The sequence below is a fragment of the Ailuropoda melanoleuca genome, chromosome 15 (assembly GCF_002007445.2).
Source record: "Ailuropoda melanoleuca isolate Jingjing chromosome 15, ASM200744v2, whole genome shotgun sequence".
Taxonomy (NCBI): domain Eukaryota; kingdom Metazoa; phylum Chordata; class Mammalia; order Carnivora; family Ursidae; genus Ailuropoda; species Ailuropoda melanoleuca.
Genome location: NC_048232.1, coordinates 58,832,859 through 58,853,553, shown reverse-complemented (window position 1 = coordinate 58,853,553; position 20,695 = coordinate 58,832,859). Strand labels below are relative to the sequence as shown.

Below are 20,695 nucleotides of genomic sequence, written 5' to 3'. Positions count from 1 at the left end.
TCAACTGATGATAAATAAGATGCAACCAACAGTTAGTGGACTAACACTACCAATTAAGAAAATAATTCTCCAAAGCCTGAAAAAAAATTTTTTCAAAGATTTTACTTATTTATTTGACAGAGAGACAGCCAGCGAGAGAGGGAAAACAAATAGGGGGAGTGGGAGAGGAAAAGCAGGCTCCCAGCGGAGCAGGGAGCCCTATGCGGGGCTCGATCTCAGGACTCTGGGATCATGCCCTGAGCCAAAGGCAGACGCTTAGTGACTGAGCCACCCAGTCACCCCACAAATCCTGAAAATTTCTAAAATCTGCTTAATGATGGGGCAGAAAAGAGTTTAAAATTTCTAAAATCTGGGGCACCTGAGCGGCTCAGTCAAACATTTCTAAAATCTGTTTAATTTAGCATCAGATTCATCGCAAATAATTTTCTGGTTGAATTATTGTGTGAATATTTTAAAAATTGTAAATTTTCAAAATTTCATCTTCTATTTAGATTGATAAAATATCCCATATTAGTTGATAGCAGTCATGCATTATGTATACACCATTACCAATTCCAAGTACATTGCTGACACAATTTATATGTGTGTGTTTATGTATACATATATACATACATAAATATAGAGATTGAAGTATAGTTGACATACAATGTTACATTAGTTTCAGATGTACAACATATTGATTTGACAATTCTATATATTACATAATGCTCACCATTGTAAGTGTATTTACCACCTGTCGTCATACAAAGTTATTACAGTATTATTAACTCTGTACTTTTCAACTCCTGACTTACTTATTTTATAACTGGAAGTTTGTACTTCTTTTTTTTTTTTTTTTTTTTTTTTTTTTTTTTTAAATTTTTTTTTTTTTTTTTTTNTCTAATCCCCATCACCCGTTTTGCTCATCCTCCCACTGCCACGCTCTGGCAAACACCAGCTTGTCCTCTATATTTATGGGTCTGTTTCTGTTTGTCTGTTTATTTTGCTTTTTATATTCCACATATAAGTGAAATCATATGGTAGTTATCTTTGTCTGATTTATTTTTCTTAGCATAATACCCTCTAGGTCCAACCACGTTGTCATGAATGGCAGGATTTCTTTTTCTTTTTCTTTTTAAGATTTTATTTATTTATTTGGGGGGGGTGTGCAGAAAGAGAGGGAGAAACACAGGACTCCATTTCACGACCCTGAGATCATGACCTAATCCGAAATTAAGAGCTGGATGCATAATCAACAGAGCCATCCCGGTGCCCCACAGATGGCAAGATTTCATTCTTTTTTTATGGCTAAGTAATATTCCATTGTGTATGTGTATACACATATCACATATCATATCTTCTTATCCATTCATCCATCAGTGGACCCTTAGGTTGTTTCTGTATCTTGGCTATTGTGAATAATGCTGCAATAAACAGGAGTGCATATATCTTTTCAAATTGGTGGTATTATTTTCTTCTTTGAGTAAATACCCAGAAGCAGAATTACTAGATCGTATGGCATTTCTATTTTTAATTTTTTGATGAACCTTCATGCTGTTTCCATAATGGCTGCACCAATTTGCACCTCCACCAACTGTGCACAAGGATTCCCTTTTCTCTACGCCCTTACCAACACTTATTATTTCTTGTCTTTTGATACTAGCCATTCTGAGTGGTTTGAGGTAATATCTCACTGTGACTTTGATTTGCATTTCCCTAATGATTACTGACAATGAGCATCTTTTCATGTGTCTGTTGGCCATCTGTATGTCATCTCTCTTCAGGTTCTCCTTAATGGATTTTTTTGTTTTGTTTTGTTTGGTGTTGAGTATACGTTCTTTATATATTTTGGTTATTAACCCCTTATTGGACACATCATATTTTCATTTTGTTGATGGTTTTCTTCACTATGCAAAAGTCTTTTATCTTGGTGTAGTCCCAATAGTTTATTTTGCATTTGTTTCCCTTGCCTGAGGAGACATATCCAGAAAAATTGCTAAGGTCGATGACCAAGAGATTCATGTCTATATTTTCTTTCAGGATTTTTGTGGCTTTTTTTTTTTTTTTTTTTTTTTTATTTTGAGCTTATTTTTTGTGTAAGGTGAACAAAAGTGGTCCAGTTTCATCCTTTTGCATGTAGCTATCCAGTTTTCCCAATTCCATTTATTGAAGAAACCATCTTTTCCCTCTTGTATAGTCTTGCCTTCTTAGTATAGATTAATTTATCATACATTACTTTAAATAGTTATTTCCCTGAAAAATAAGGTCCACCAAACTATGTATTCATTACACTACAGGAAAACACACAGAAGTCTGTCATCAATGCTGATGTTTTAGTTGAATTTGGAGAACACTCATATAAAGTCAAATATTTCACCATCAAAAGACTGAACTTCAGAAATCTTTGTTTCAGTAAATTGGTTGAGAAATCAAATCTTTATTGAATTAACTTCAGTGATTTTTTAAAAGGTTTTGTTTATTTATTTGTCAGAGATCACACACACAAGCAGAGAGAGAGTCAGGCAGAGGAGAAGGAGGCTGCTCACTGGGCAAGAAGGAACCCGATGTGGGACTCGATCCCAGGATTCTGGTATCATGACCTGAGCTGATGGCAGACGTTTAACTGACTGAGTCATGCAGGCATTCCATTAACTTCACTGATTTTCTATTTGAAGGATTTAACAATGATATAAAATCGCTTTCTAAGTCTTTCTGTTAATGGAGCCTACATATGAATAATTACGAATTCATTTTTCATATCTGTATAGAAAATTTTTAGTGGACATTATAAATTGAGAACATTCTAATTATGACCCCAATTCATTCTTTACTAAATACTCACTCATATGTACACAAAGGGATTAAATGTTTACATGATGATTACTGTATTCAGGCCTACAAATTCTGAGATATCATAAAATTTAAAACTGCTTGTGGATTAAAGCCCACTTAATGGCATTAAGTGAGGTGACTTTTTTTTCTGAGTGCTGACTAGTGAGAATTACTTGGAAAAACATAGTGACTGAAAGCCTACTTACCTACTTCTGGAAAATTTCCAACATGTAAGTAAATGCCAAAAATATTCATAAAATTTTGTTTTCTTTTTCTTTTATAAAAGAGAGTCAAGGCTTGATGGTAAAAGAATCATTTAACAATATTTTGAGGCTATAAATATTATTCATATATATAATCTTAAATACAATCTGAAACATAAATTATATATATATATATAAAATCTTAAATTCATTCTTCCTGGAAATTAGACTCTAAGAAACACTTCCTCATTTAGTTTCACAGACTGTCACAGACTGTCATCTAATCATCTTCATATCTTTCTCTGAAAAAGAAAAATACGTTTAATCTTTGAAACAACCTGAAATCTATAATCCATTTCAAATGCTTGAAGATTCAGTTCAACTTTGATTTCTGAACGGCAGCTTTAGTGTTTTTCTTTTCTTACTCCCTGTTGGGTTATCAATTCATAGTTTTTACTCTTGTGATAATTTTAAATAAAGCGTGCAATTATCTGTGAAATATTTTGCATTAAAGCTATAGGAAATAAATTTCATTTTGTTTCAAAGGCAATATAAATTAACATCTATCTCCTTCTACCATGCCTGGTCAGTGCCTATCAGTCATTTTATTTGCCTGCCCAGTTTGGAGTTGTAGACTGAATTTGACATTTCCTACAACTTCCATTTTCTCAGAGCTGCTACATCTACCATTTGTATAAAGTTTCATTTTAGTAACATCATCGTTCATTCTCCTTATCTATATATCAGTGGGAATTAGATTAGTTGATTGTTATATCATATCTAGACAGAAAGAAAAAGTGAGAAAGAGAGAGAGAAAAAAGGAAGGAAGGAAGGAAGGAAGGAAGGAAGGAAGGAAGGAAGGAAGGAAGGAAGGAAGGAAACTAAATGTATAAATATGTACTCTGAAATACCAAAATAGGTATATATAACATATTCCACAGAGCAATACCTTAAGCCAGGCAAGTTTGTGTGTCCCCCACTGACCCCCTCATTTAGGGTATCTCCTTATAAATTTTCTGTCTGGATTATCATATCCTCAACTCCATTAGAAAAGTGTGTCGAAAGTACTCCATGTCTAGACCTGGTCATTAATGGGTTCTGGTTGATAGAAATGTCTACCTCAAATTTATCTAAGTTTCTATCCAGTGTCTGCGAATCCTGTGGTCAACCATGCCATCTGGTTGGCATATTCTAAATGCAGATTGGGTTGTGGGTACACCTGTGCCCATTTCTCCTCATTGGGGCACTCTGGTCTTAGACTACACTGCCTTGCCTTGACCACCCCACACACTCCTTTTGTTAATCTGGTAACAAAGCGGGGCTCCAGGTCTAGTGTCTACCTCTGGTTCAAGGAGCAAGCTTGATGTGGAATTATTTTCTCCTGACTAGAGTTTTGGTTTTTTTTTTTTTAAATTTCCAGAATGGTGCTGATGACTTGATTTAGTATCTCTCATTCTCATTGGACTCAGGGTGAGTCAGAGCTCTGATTATCCATGTTTCACTACCAATTACCAAAAACACTTGGACTTCTAGCTGTCAGTGGTTTGACTGAAATGTTCCTCAAATCTATAACACCCCAGAGCAATGGGAGTGATGCCAGAAATCTTTTATCCTGTGTGTCAGCGACTGGTACCAAGGGTTATCCCCTCAACTCCTCTACAACTCCCGCACCATGTGTCAGGCAGTTTTCCTGTGTGTCTGTGCAACTTCCTATGGCTTCTAAGACATTCACTTCACAGTCAACAGACTTTTCCCATAGATTTTCTATGTTGTTATGCGGTAACATCATGCTCTACTACATAGGTCTTAAGCATGTCAGACACTCTTGTAGCAAGTGTGACAGCCTTTCCACTTGTGAGCCCTTTGCCAGCTCTCTTCTAGTGGTGGTATGGAGAAGGCAGAGATGTAGTCATCACTGGAGATGACACTCTAGGAATGAAGTGATTACAGCTTAAAATGTTCAAGAGAAAAAGATGATTGGAAGATGTATTGTTCTATGTTTACACTACAAAATTACCAAATGACAAATTTAACAAAATAAGAAGAATCACCATTCACATTTTCCTGCATAATCTGCATAAGACTTGTATTTGTCATTGCCATCAAAGGAGTACAATTATTCTTTTTGAGAGTCATTGGAATCCATTATTTCTGGCAGCATAATAAATGAAATAGTAATAAGAAATTATGTATCTAGCATGAAACATATGGGAACCTCTGAGGCATGGATCTATATTGTTATAATACAAATTGGTTCCTAAGAGTCATATCATAATAAGAGACTCATTACCTTTTTCTCAAATCAGAGATATGAACTTAGCCAAAAATGGTACATTTATTAATAAAGAAGATAAAGAGATAGTTGTTTGTGGATCTTATTATGAAGAGATGGTGCCTGGATGGTATGAAAACTCTCCATGGGTTCTACTAAGATAAAAAGTAAGTAGGTAATTACTTCTCCTTTATTTATTATTCTCCCATTATTCTAAATCCTCATTGATACTGTACCGTACTACATATGGGCCCATAAATCTTATAATATATTTTAAAATCAAGTTGTATATATCAAGAGGGACCTCACAGAGTGATGCATAATGTGAAGTTTTATCTAGTATGAATATCGTACAATAGATATATCTTTTGTCATGCTTTTTTTTAATGGATAGTCTGTGATGCTAGACATTCAGTTAGATTTGACATTGGTCAATGTGGGAAACAAAGGCAAAAGAAAAAAAATAAATTTCCTTACCACCTACAGCCTATTGACAAGTCCTTGAAAAAATTACAAGAAAAAAATTAAATTTCCTTACTACTTATAGCCCACTAACAAGTCTTTGAAACAGGGAGAGCGACCTTCCTGTGGGAGCTCAGCTACCTCAATGTTGACACTTCCCTAAGAGCAAAAGGCAATCTTAGCTTAACGTTATCCTGACCTCTCAGGATCCTTAAGTCTACTTAAAACATATAGAAATTCCTTTGGAAACTTCCTCTATCTCTACCCCCCAAAATATAGGTTAGCAATCATCCTCCAAGTACATAGCCCACTGCTATGCATCTGAAGGGGTCTCCTGACTGAGGTTTTACTACACAATAGCTAGCCCCTTCAGGGTCCTGGAAACTTTGTTTCCATTAGAGGCTCGTACTTCCCTAACCCCCCTCCCAACTTGAAAGTATAGAATCAGTCACCTGTCACAACATCAGTGCAGCTCTTTCTACCCACCGGTCCTGTCCCCATGCTTTAATAAAATCACCCTGTCTATACCAAAGACGTCTCAATAATTTTTTCTTGACTCTGAACTCCAACATCTCCATATCAACATGGTCCTAGGTATTCTAAAGAGTCTTGATTCTTGAGAAGGATCACTTTGAGAAAGATCACTTTGAACCTTACTATAAATCTTTCTTGAGCATTAATTTCATTTTCTTATCATTGCTCTTATTGGCAGAAAGAAAACTCGGAATTTTATTAGGAACTTCTGACCTCATTCACCTCTGCATGCCTAGGACAATGGCTACATGCACTGGAAAGTTAACAAATGTTCATACATGGTATTGCAAATAAATTAAAAGAAAATTAAATATGAATAAAGAATTATTTTTATCTTTATTATAATATAGTGTTTATGCTGCTTGATTATTTGCTATAACCCATAGAAATTCTTAATTTTTTAAAAACAATGTTTTATTTAAAATCAGACAAAAATGGATGATTCCAATGCAAGGAAATAGTTAACTCTCTGGAATATTAGGATTCTGTTTTTCTAATGTTTGAGACTTCCTGCTGAGAGCACTCTCTCTTTTGTTTGTTTGTGTTTATTTTACCATTAAGAAAGAGATATTTTAGGGCACCTGGGTGGCACAGGCAGTTAAATGTCTGACTCTTGATTTCGGCCCAGGTCATGATCTCCGGGTCTTGGGATCAAGCCCCACATCAGGCTCCCTGCTCAGCAGGGAGTCGGCTTGTCTCCCTCTCTCTCTGCTCCTCTCCTGCCCCTGCATGCACTCATGTCCACTCTCTCTCTCTGAAATAAATAAATAAATCTTAAACAAAAAAGAGAGATTTTTAAAGCATATTTGACTCAGGCACTATGAGGAAATTATGGAATAGGATGTAGAGTTTGCACAGCAGGCTAGTTGTCCATACCTGGAATATGAATAGGAACCAAGAAGCGTTCTGGTATTGGCAGTACATATTATGGTCTTTCACATCCATGGGTTCTTTCAAAGGAATCATCTGACCCAGTGCTGGTTGCGTGCTGTGTAGAATCTGAGACAATGGATTGTGTTGCATTAAATCTGACAACCAAAAGTTGCTTCTAGTTTTATATTAGTAACTTAAGCTACATTGTAGTAGTGTGTGTTGATTTACAAAGTTTTGAAGGTCCTATTCCTATTCTCTAAATGTATCCATGGATAGTTAACGATAAGATGCCCTGAGCTTTCCTTATGGAAGGCAGTGGAAAAGGGTGGCCAGAATCACTCTACTGAGAAGATCATACAATAAGGAATCACCTCCAAATGAAGATGTGGAAATTGAGAGGAAGTTGAAAGTGGGGTGAGGGGATGGGTTTAGGCTAGCCAAGAATATGATAGATAAATGCCACAGAAGGCAACTCAGTCTAATTAACCAGTGAGTTTAGTTTTAGGAGACTTGAGTTATATGCCACGTTCTGCCACTGACTTTTTAAACTGCTTCACCTTTCTGAACCTAAATTTTCTCATCTGTGAAAAGAGGAGGGTGTAGAAGGTTGAATTAGATGCTATAAAAGGTAAATTCCACTTCTAAAGTGCAATCTGTTCTATACCACCTTCCAAGTTTTGCCTGATATTTTCCAAATCCATTCTTGTTTATCACATAATGTCAATAAGAAGAACTGAAACCTTAAGATTATATTTATATGGAGCAAAGGCGTAGCAATGCAACTTTAATTAAAGGTGAGATCTTGCTTGCATATGGTAATTGGGCAAAGAATGAATGATTTCTGAGTCCAAGATGCAAGCTGTTGTTCCATTTAAATGGGAAAATTTTTAAAAATTCCATCAAGGGCTATTTATTTTTTATGTTATTTCATAAAAGGAAGTCAAGGAATTTCAGAGTTGTAAAAAAAAGTTCAAGGTACTGACAAGCACTGTATTCTTCGATACCTGCTGTGAACTGTCTGGATATTACTATAGTTATAGTGTAATTAATAAATTGCTTTCAATAAATTGATGTAGAATATATTTTTTCAGTCCCAGCATAGTGCCTAGTATATAGAAACACACAGTATATATAATTTGTGGAATAAATGAATAAGTGTATTTGAAAAAGTAGACAACAAATGGTTAAAATTTTGATTCAGTTACATATTCTGGAGATAGTGCCAGACAATTTTGAAAACATTTGGGTAATAGATTGATATTCAGGTTTCATCTGGATCCTTTCCAGCATGAAAACTTCAGAATGATTGCCATGAAACTGGTGCTATTTATTACAACCATTAGGCAAAAGATTCACTTAAGAAATATTTAATAAGAATATTATAGGTGATGGGGAAATGGATACAGTACTGTTCTTTTCCACTATCAATAGCATAAACTGTGTTCAGGATCTAGTCTCTAGAAATTGTTCTGAGGCTAAGAAACAAATCAAGGGAATCATTGGCAAACCCTGCAATTTCTTACTGAAAAGTTTGTCATTATGGGCAGACCAAGCCAAGAAGCATGAGAGCAGATGGTGAAATGCCAAGTATAAATAAATTCATGTCTCTCTCTAGTATCCTAAGCCTAAGGACTTGGATATGAACCAACACATACTACTGTGGACCCACTGAGGAGCAAAAATTATTCAGCAATCAGCACAGTAAGGAGTGGAATCCTGGAGAGTAATAGCAACACTTCAGCCATCTCCATTACAAATCCTTCATGGTTTCTAGAAGGCCATTTGGAAGGCAGGGAACCTGCCAGTGCACTTAGTTAAAGTTAGCTCCAACTTCTGAAGAAGCCTCAGGAAGGACCATTCAGAGCACTCCCCTCTTCTTTCTGTGCCTTCAGAATTTCCTACTCATCTATTCCCACAGGTTATTTTGAGTATTAAACAAGACAGTTAAGTAAGATTACTTTGGAAGATGTAAAATGATCTCTATTATCATAAGTATTCAATTAAACTCCAAATTTTCTTTGAGAAAATGTCCCTAAAACTACCAAAACTTTTCAAAATGAAGTTGGTTAGGGTAGTGATATTTGTGGAAACATGTTCCCTTTCCTTCAAAGATATAGTGGGTTATATAGATAAGGATTCCAAATATTTTCTAGTATATTATAAAAATTAAAATGCAATATTTCACAGGCAACTTAATAATCTTTTAAATTGATTGTATTTGGGAACCGATAACTATATTACGTGAAAATAACTCAGACCCCTAATTCATTGGATTCTACAATAGAGAAATACACAAGAATCAATCAATTTAAGAGTGAACCTAGCAAAATAAGCCTACAAGAATCAATGGATTAAATAATGATTGTATAATGCTGTTAACCTCATGGAAATGAGGCTCATCAATGCAAATTAAATAACTTAAAAATAATTTTCCAAGTTGAACCAATAATACAATACCTAAATTGAGACTTACTATGTTAATGGGATAGTTAAGTTATTTAACTTATCCAGGTAGTTTTATTTAAGGAGACAGACACCCTAGGGTTAGAGATTTCCCATTAACTAATGAATTTAATGATTTTTAACCACTTAGTCAACAAATGATCCATGTTTACTATTTGTTGTGTCCTGTGCTAGAGGCATTGATATAGTAACATAAGGGTTGATTTCAAATGTGCTTTCAAACATTTGCAGTTATGTGAATATACACCTAAAGCAACAATATTATTTTTGATATTATGGAAAATATAAAAGAAACGTTATCAGTAAAATTAAATTAAGATATTTTCTTTCATTTTATATAATCTATTATAATTTTTCTTAACTCAATATTTACAATCTTAAATTAGATACTAATTCTAAAGGCTTACTTTGGGGTACTATAACAATATTATTTTTCTTTTACCAAACACAAAGCCAGAGCTCCTGAGAATGAAAATTTTATAAAGTGTTATGAATTATTGTGTGGGGATTTTGCTGAACTGCACTGGCACTTACTCGATCCATTGCACAGTGGCACACTCATGTAAAAACTCTTTATTAAGCATCTGTCATGTACCAGGCACTGTGCTGAATATACACAAAGATAAGATACTGCTCTCAAGGATCTTTCAAAGTAGCTGAGGGATAATTAGTTTAAAAAGTAGCATGAAATATACAAAATTATGCATTGGAATTTTGAGATATATAAGCAGGGCAATTAATCATCAGTGGTAGCACAACTACTGTTTCATTATTTAAATAGTATTGTGACCCATCAGTATGTACATGTGTATATAAATACAAAATATAAAAATAATTTTTACTTAAGAGTTCTTGGCAGGAATGCTTATGACTTTACTGTGGAAATTGTGTTTCCATCTGTGGTATTTATCCTCTACATATTTTTATTGACATTAAACTTCTTTATTCTACTTGATTTTTTCCACAATATTTGAAATACTTACCTTAGGAGAAGCTAAGGAACTCTTACTGAATGGTCTCATTCCACTTAAAAAATACAAAGTAAAAAATTAAGTTAGATACAGTACAAAGATGAATGACAAACAAGCTAGGTCTTCCCTTATCCTCTTGCTTATAATAGTAAATGAGGACATTATGTTGTAATGGTTTTGCAGAGGCTAAAGGATTAACTGCCTGAGTGTTTGTGGGGGAAAGCTCCTTGATATTTATCAAACACATTTTAAAAAATTTGGCATATTTTAAACGTACCAAAAATGCATTTAAACTTAACAAACTTGCCAGGATTGCCTCAGATCTTTTGCTTTAAAGAAACAGAATTTAACAATAGAGTTTGAAGCCCCCTTAGAAGCTCTACTTGATTCCCTTCCCCCCTTTTCCTCCCCAGGGATAATTATTTCCTCAGAATTATGTGTGACATTTCCACCCAGGCTTTAATATTTTAGCTATGCACATATGCAAAAACAATGTACTTTGAAATATTCATCAGTCCTCTCATATTGCACAGCTCCTTCTGTAATATGCTTTTCATTCAACATTTTTATATAAATTCACATTAATACATGCAGACTATATTCATTCATCTTAATTGCTGAATTGAAATATGCTATATACTATATTTTCTTTATCTACTTGCCTAGTGATAACATTTAAAGTACCACACCATGTAAATAGTGGTTCAGCGAACATTCCTTTGCATGTCTCATTAGATGCATATTCAAGCTTTTTACTAAAACATATATTTAGAAGTGGCATGGCTGGATCATGTGACATGGGCAATCAGCTACTCCAGATATTGCCAAGTTGCTTTCCAATTTCAGATATCACTCAGCATCACCTATACACTTGATATTCATGAAACTTTTGATTACTGGCAGTCTGGTAGATTTGGAATGAAATGGCACTGTTTTAACTTGCATTTCCTCAATAGTAATGTGGTTCAGCAAATGTTCTGTTTATTGCCAGTCAGGTTTCCTTCTCTGTAAATGATCTGTTCATATGTTTTCAATTATTTATTTTTTCTGTTATATATTTCTACCTACAATTCAAATGCTAATTTACTATGACATACATACATATACATGATCATACATATCTTTATTTTTAAGCTTTGATTATGGTTTTCTTAGTCATATTAAAGCTTATATATATATTTACGCTTATATATTTTAATTGCTGTCAAATGTATCTTTTTAAAAATTTTCTGAATTTCTGTAATTTTGAAATATTTTTTCTTATCCCACTAGCATAAACATATTTTCTTCTAAATTTGCATTTGTTTTTTACATTTAATCTTTAATCTATCCAGATTATATACATTTATATAGCTAGGTATATAAATGAGTGTGTGTGTGTGTATGTGTGTGTGAATAGCAAGATGCAATGATCATTTTTGTGTTTTTTTTCCTTCCAGCTGGATGGCCAGTTGTCCAAGAATAGTTTGAAAAATAATTCTTACACTCCCCTACAGATCTGAAGTGCTCATATTATTACATGTCAAATTCCATATGTGCCTGGGTCTGATTTGGAAACTCTAATGCTATTCTTTCTATCTACATTTCTTTTTCTATTCCACTGCAAACACCACAGTATTTTAATTATTACAGTAATTAAATATTGATTTTCCTTTTCTCCTTTTTCTTGAAAAAGTATTTTGATTCTCCCACGATCTTTTCCTTGTTATGAATTTTCCTTATAAATTTGAGCATCATCTTGAGGTTGTTATTTGCATTGACTTGTTGAGAATGGTTTGACTCTTTACAATATTGGGGCTTAAAATCCATTAATGTTGCATCTTTTTCTTCTATATCCTTCAATAAAGTTTAACTAATTTTTATAGAGAAGCCTTGCATATATATTGTTACGGTTATCTTAGGTACATATGATTAATGAGACATATTTACTTTTTAGTTATTTTTAATGAGTCATAGCTGGTTTTAATGAATAATATTGTTTTGCTATATTTTTCTCTTATTCTGTTCCATTTTATATTTTTAAGTTTATTTTCGTTTTGTTTTATTTTTGCATTTTGTTTCCTCTTTTCCAAATCTTACATATTCTACAAAATACTGCACACTATGGTCTACAATTCAGTATAGAATAGCAACTGTGGTGACTGACATTTTCCTGTTCATAATTATGAAAAGCAAATATCAAATTTTAACTGTTTTAGGTTCTTTATCTCTGTGCTATGCACTAGAAATTCTTTTCACACAGTGATCTTGAACAACCCTAGAGCTCTATTTATTTATTTTCCTTTTCTCAAGGACCACTATCTTGCACTGTCCTATGTTTGAAAACTATTGTTTCAAATATTTTGTTTGCTTTCTAGCTTCCAGGGTGGATGGGCAAGTCTCTACCTGTTACTACAACATGGCTTGAAGCTGATACCCAATTCTTAATTCTTAAAATAGTTTATTTATATTTCTTATTTCTTGGGCTCTCTAGATCTTTTACTTCAGTGTTAAATAGAATCACTTATTTGGGGTGTCCTTGTCACATTCCTCATCCTAAAGGAAGATGTTTAATGTTAGAAATGGATGACATTTGCTCTTTCCCATCTTGCAAGATGGTGAGTGAAAAAGCTGAGAAGCTGGATTCTAAGGAAAAGAAACCTGAAGCCAAGAAGCCTTATCCTGGTGCCAAGGTTAAGAAGGGTAACGTTGAGGCTAAAATGCCAAAGAAGGGGAAGCCCCGCTACAGCTGAAACCATGTCCTAGTCAGAGAAATGGGAAAATATTCCTGAACGGCTATGTATTCCAGAAAGGCCGTATACAAGAGCAAGTGGTCAATACCTAAATCCAGCTTTGAGAAGAAAAAGAGAAGGTTCTTGCCACTGTCACAAAACCAGTTGTTGGTGACAAGAATGGTGGTACCCAAGTGGTGAAACTGCACAAAATGCCTAGATATTATTCTGCTCAAGATGTGCCTTGAAAGCTATAGAGCCAAAATAAAAAACCTTTCAGGCAGCAAGCGAGAAAACTGTGTGCAAGTACCACTCCTGGGACCATTCTGGTCATCCTCACTGGGCGTCACAGAGGCAAGAGGGTGGTTTTCCTGAAGTGACTGAGCAGTGGCTGGCTACTTGTGACTGGATCTCTGGCCCTCAGTAAGTTCCTCTGTGTAGAACACACCAGAAATTTATCATTGCCACCTCCACCAAAATTGATATCAACAGTGTGAAAATACCAAAACATCTCACTGATGCTTACTTCAAGAAGAAGAAGCTGTGTAAACCCAGACACCAGGAAGGCAAGATCTTTGACTCAGAGAAAGAGAAATATGAGATTACAGAGCAGCCCAAGGTTGATCAGAAAGCTGTGGACTCACAAATTGTGCCAACAATCAAAGCTGTTCCTCAGCTTCAGGGCTATCTGCATTGTGTTTTCGCTCACAAATTGGTGTTCTAAATTTCTTACAAAGAACCTAATTAAATAACCGATCCATCAAAAAAAAAAAAAAAAAGGAGAAGGAAAAAAGAAAAAAAGAAAGGAAAGAAAAAAAGGGAAAAATGGATGATGTTTGCTGGAGGTTTATGGTACATACCCTTTATGAAGTTAAGGTGTACCATTTTATTATGGTTTGCTAAAAGTTTTACAAAGAGTTATTTATAAAGACTTTTAAATTTGACCAAAAGGTTTTTTGGCAATTAATATGTTCTCTTTTAATATGGTAATAAGCTGAATAACATTAATTTCCTGATTTTTTTATTTTCTTTGAGAGAGAGAGAGATGTATGCATGAGCAGCGGGGTTGGGGGCAGATGGAGAGGGAGAGAGAATCTTAAGCAGCCTCCACACTCAGCACAGAGCCCAATGCAGGGCTCCATCTCATGACCCTGAGATAACAATCTGAGCCGAAACCAAGAGTGGGACACTTAACTGACTGAGCCACCTGGGCACTCCTAATTTTCTAAATTTGAACAATATACATCCCTAACCCTGAAATAAATTTGTATACTTGAAATAATGTCCAATAAGGAATTATCTCCTTTAATCATTCCTGAATAAAGTCTAATATTTTGATGAGGATATTTACATTATTTTTATGTGTGTGACTTGCCTGTACGCTATCATTATAGTTTTGTTCAAACTTAATATTTTTTCAAAGAGTTAACTTCCGTTTTTGTTTTCTGTTGAATCCATATTTTATAGTTGCTGAGGTATGTCTTGTCCTTAATTTTTTTTTATAGTACTGTATCTACAGATTAATTCTGCTTTTTATTTGGGGTATAGCTATTGGTTTTTTTTTTAAAGATTTTATTTATTTATTCGACAGAGAGAGAGACAGCCAGCGAGAGAGGGAACACAAGCAGGGGGAGTGGGAGAGGAAGAAGCAGGCTCACAGCAGAAGAGCCTGACATGGGGCTCGATCCCATAATGCCGGGATCACGCCCTGAGCCGAAGGCAGACGCCCAACCGCTGTGCCGCCCAGGCACCCCTGGGGTATAGATGTTGTAAAACTTACTGATTCTTCTTAAAAATGTAAGTGTTCAAAATCATACATTTCCTGTAGTTCAGCTACATTGCACAGATTTAACTTGTTCCGGTACAGTGACTGTTATTCAGTGACTGTCTTTCCTACTGGGCTTAATGATTTTTGACTTTACTCACTGACAAATTAAATATTCATTTAAAATTTTGAAATACATGTTCTTTAATGTTACTTCTTATCAGTTCTTTAAAACATGTTGAAATGTGATTTATTGCAATTTTTTTTTCTTAGCAGAAATTTATTTTCTCACATTTCTGGAGTCTAGATCTGCATTACTGCAATTTTTGTAAGCATTACACATGTGCTTAGAAAGAACAGGGATTTTCAGAGGTTGTCACAGTGCCCTAAAGATGTCTATTCAAATGAGTTCAAACAATGCTATAATTTAGATTGCTCAAATATTTCCTATATTTACTCACACACATTACACATACACACATACATATTTTATGTGTGCATATAAGAGGTAAATAATTACAAGTAATACAGTGATATCTTATGCAATAGAAACATGCAGCTATTTTTCTGTTGATCCAGTAAATAGTAAGTATTTATGTACATATTCATACACATGCACATACTCATATACATATGTATGTATATATGTGTAATCCTTTTAAATACTCGTATAAGTACTTCTGATATTTCTGACTTTGCTTCTGAGGGAATTTTTTTTTTTTTTGACAAACTGATGTCCTTTGTTAGAAAAAGAGGAAAACAAGGATTTCTGGAGAATTTTGTTTATTTATTTATCTACCTATTATTTATTGTTCTAACTAACTGAAAGTCTGGGGTTGCCATTGATAAGGAAGACTGCAGATCAAGCAGTTTTAGTGGCAAAGTGGTACAAATTTTGGTTTTAATTCTATATAGATTTGGATATTTTAAATTTGAGATATGAGCTAAAAATACAGGTGGAAATGCCAAGTAGGCCATTGAATATTTATGTCTGGATTTTGATGGAAAAATGAACCTAAGAGTTATTTTGCATTTTTCAGAATGAGATTGACTCAAGAAAGATAAGGCCTTTCTTACTGCTTTGTTTAAAATTATAATCTCCATTCCCCAGAAAACCTTGCCATGCTTCACTGAGTTACTTCTAATGTATTATTTACTTTTTAATTTTGCTTAACATTTTTCTACTATAATAAAATCTCTAACGGATATTTTTCCTTTTTTTTTTAACTGCTGTACGCAAGTGCTGGAGGAGTACCTGGCACATATTAGGTGTGCAATAAAGACTTGTTAACTGAATAAATAAATTATACTTTATTACTATTTCTGACCTCTTATAGTTTCTCTCACTTCACTTCATTTAAATCATAGTTTAAAAAAAAAGACATCCCCCAATTTCCAAACTTAAAGCTCATCTGTATCATACAGCATTACTCTGTGAATTTAATTTCCATATTGCTCTACTTTCTTGTTCCTTTGTGTTCTATTTCATTGATGGCTTTATCTTTATTATTTCTTTATTTTAATTTCTTTTTTTTTTAAGATTTTTTTTTTTATTTATTTATTCGACAGAGATAGAGACAGCCAGCGAGAGAGGGAACACAAGCAGAGGGAGTGGGAGAGGAAGAAGCAGGCTCATAGCGGAAGAGCCTGATGTGGGGCTCGATCCCACAATGCCGAAATCACACCCTGAGCCGAAGGCAGACGCTTAACCGCTGTGCCACCCAGGCGCCCCTATTTTAATATCTTTTAAAATTTTGATTTGAGGGGCGCCTGGGTGGCTCAGTCGTTAAGCATCTGTTTTCGGCTCAGGGCGTGAGGGTCCTGGGATGGAGCCCCACATCAGGCTCCTCCACTGGGAGCCTGCTTCTTCCTCTCCTACTCCCCCTGTTTGTGTTCCCTCTCTCGCTGGCTGTCTCTCTCTCTGTCAAATAAATAAATAAAATCTTTAAAAAAAACATTTTTTTATTTGAATTGTTGACCTAGCAATTTTCAGTTTTTTTAGTGCTAAAATATTTTCATCAGAAGCTATGTATTTGCCTCTAACTACTGTTAAGCTGAATCTCACAAAGTTTGAAATAGAAATTAATTGCTTTCATATCTTTCAATTTTTAGAATTTCATTGTTTCTGATTATTTCTCCCCTTCTTCCATGAACTAAATCAAGAGTTGGGTGCTTAACCAACTGAGCCACCTAGACACTCCTTCCGTGAAGTATTTTGAAGTTGATTTTTGTAGCTTTCAAATATGGCTTGACTATATTTAAAATTAAAATATATATACTAAGTTTGAATGCGTTATTTCAGAGACACAATAGATAGTAATGCATTTATATGGTGTTTTTATGTAACAAATCACAGAGGCATGATTCTATTCAATCTTTAATACAACACTATGCAATAGGTAAGGCAAGTAAAATTAATTCATTGTTTTGAAAACTAGGATTCAGAAATTTAGGGAGGTAGTAAGCAACACGACTAGAACTTGAAGTCAGTTATTTTCACCTTTAATTGGGATTCATTTTTTTTCTTCCCAATATAAAAATAATGGTTCAGGTATTGCACTTTTCTCTCACACTTATGGATAAAATAGTATTGGTTGATATAATTGCTAATATGCAGCATTGTAATGCATATACATATAAGCCGATTCATATTCCCAATCTTCTTTTCAATTTTAATAAATGCTCCCCTCCCACTGCCTCATGGCCTTTTAGTGTTCCTAGGCAAGAAGGCATGAATTTACATTATTAGAATCCTATGCCATATTACACTTATTATGAATTATACTTATTAAAATTAACTGAAGCATGAGAAGAGTTTTTATTTATACAGCTATAATTATTTCCAACTTTACAACTGTTAAAATATCTAAGTATCCTTCAAAGAATGTGGACATTAAAAAAATGATAGACTTTTAGGTTTGTTAAGCAGAAACTCTTAAAGCAAGAACTTATTTTCAAACACTTCCAAGTAATTTCTGTATTGCTATCTGAATATATCACAATAGCACATTATTTGTTCTGTAAAGTACTGAATATACTAAAGCCAAATCACCTAAGTAAGACAGAATAGTTTTGACCTCTCACAGTAAGTTTTCTATGGGTATTGTGGGATTTTAGAAATAAGATAAGTATGTTGTGATGAAATGCACATTGATTTTATGGTCCAGGCATTGAATTTAGCATGTGATTTTATTAATCACCAGATGACCTTAAGCTTAACCTTGCCAATCTTTATTTACTTGTAGGTAAGATTTCTAAGTCTAAATAAAATGAAAATTTATAAATGAGTATTAAAATGAGAGTGACACATTCAACCAACAGAATTGTTGTTATCTTTTGCTTCACATAGCCATCATGATCTTGGCATTATCATACGTCAGTCAAAGTACATATAGGAGATAACAGTGATGCAGCATCTGGAGTACCATCACATTTCTGAGGCTGACCGGTACATTCAGCAGAGGTCACCCGAGGACTAGTAGTCATTACAATTTCATCTTTTTTGCCTTTATACTTGGTTCCAAGTTAAAATGCAATTAAACAGAGAAGACTGAGCTGTTATAAGTCACTTCTGCCACTGTGTGAAGGCAGAAGAGGAGACGATCATTTCTGAGGAAAAAAAAAAAGATCTTTTTGTTCATAGTGCCGCCAGGGTGGGAAATTTGTAAATTTGGAAATTTGGAAAGTAGCATTGGTGACACCGAACACCTCTTTTGGTCTTGGGTTATAAGAAACTTGTTAAGACAAAAAAAATTGACAAAAAATGGTTATGGTGAATAATTACTTTGTAAATTGAGATTTAGTCACATCAAAACTACATCATAGAGCAGAATGCAAAAAAAATTATCTTTTATAGCAATACCAATGTGATGCAGGAAAGTTCCTCCCAAAGTTAGGTTCCGATGTTAAAACTGATGACAGACTCTGGGACAATCAAAGATTTATATTGGCTCAGCACCATATTTTAAAGAGGCAGCAACAGAACATAAATGCTGTGTGTGTTTGTATGTTTGCATGATGTGGATACAGAGGGACTTTGCCAAAATACCGGAGAGATGATGAGCTGAGACATGGGTAGGAAATGAATTTTCAACATTGCTAAGACTAAATAAAAAAGTCAGTGGGAATCCTAAAATTTTCCTTCAGTCTCCATATGGATCTTTTAATAATATTACTGATTTAATAATATTAATAGCAATAGTATTACTGATTTAATCAAAAGAAAGCAAACATGGGGTGGCTGGGTAGCTCAGTCATTTAAGGGTCTGTCTTTGGCTCAGGTGATGATCCCAGGGTCCTGGGATCGAGTCCCGAGTCTGGCTCCCTGCTCAGCAGGGGAGTAGGCTTCTCCTTCTCCCTCTGCCGCACCCTCCCCTTGCTCATGCTCTCTCTCTTGCTCACTCTCTCTCTAATAAATAAGTAAAATCTTTTTTTAAAAAAGAAAGCAAGTACTAATTTTGGACAACTCAGATCATAAAACACACCCTTGCTAATTTCTTAGAAATGTTCTGTGTACCTTTCTTCTTTCACTTTCCAGTATTAACCGTTATTCTGAGTTCCGTGGTGAATATTTATTTAGTTTTCTTTATTATATTTTCAGCATGTATTGTAAATATACTGATATTCAACTCTATGGATATTCATCTGTTCACATACTGGTATAACACTGTATGAATATTTGCTTCTTTCCCTTAACATTAAGTTCTTGAGTATTACCAAGTTGATACTTGCAACTGTAGTTTATTTTTGTCCTTTGCTCTATATTATCCCATTGCATGAATACACCAATGATTTATTTACTCATACTAAGCTTGAAGAACATTTGTGTTGCTTACAGTTCTGAGCTATTTCTAAGAAAATTCTTTTTATCATCTTTTGCTGTGAGACATATTTGCAAGAGTTTCTCTATTGTATATTCCTAGCAATGGAATTACCTGGCATAGTGTATTTATATATTTAACTTAATGCCAAAATATTATCTGAAGTAATCTTATTTACTGACACACACCACAACTACCACCACCACCGCCACAATCATCCCACAAGTCACATACAAAAGTTGTAGTTTCACAACTTCACAAAACTACACCTGTATTGGAAAGTCTAAAGTCAAACAATGTTGGAATGCATAGGAGGGGAATAGTGATTAGAGGGCAAGAAGATGAAAAAGGCAAAATTCCTTTGCCTTTCTTTATTGTTTACTATTATTTTCTGATGGTATTCTAATAATTGTTAAAAAAAGAAAATAATAAATATTAGAAAAAGTCTCATTAACCACAAATAAGAGGATGAAATTAATTATTTAGAAATGAATTAACTTATAAATTGATGTATTGAGAAGGCAGCAAACATACGAATCATTTTACTTTTGTAAAATGGTAAACATGGATGGTCAATTTACAAAAATTGATTGTAAATCAAAAACTCATAAACTGAAAATTACACATGCAAAAAATAAGGTCACTGAATCAAACATTGTTGATTAATATTAGAGCATAACTATTTATATATAATTCATGGGAAATGCCCCCTTCAAAAGATATAATTTTTATTCTACTTTTTATTCCTATTGGGAAATTTTTAAAAATTGATAATACAGGTCAGATTGGTTTTGAATTTTTTTTCACTAA

The 20,695-nt window shown here is 34.2% G+C and overlaps 1 pseudogene; it reads left to right on the top strand.

The window, feature by feature from the left end:
• The first annotated feature begins 13,183 nt into the window (after window positions 1-13,183).
• On the top strand, window positions 13,184-14,024 carry LOC100476178 (annotated as a pseudogene).
• The last annotated feature ends 6,671 nt before the right edge of the window (window positions 14,025-20,695 follow it).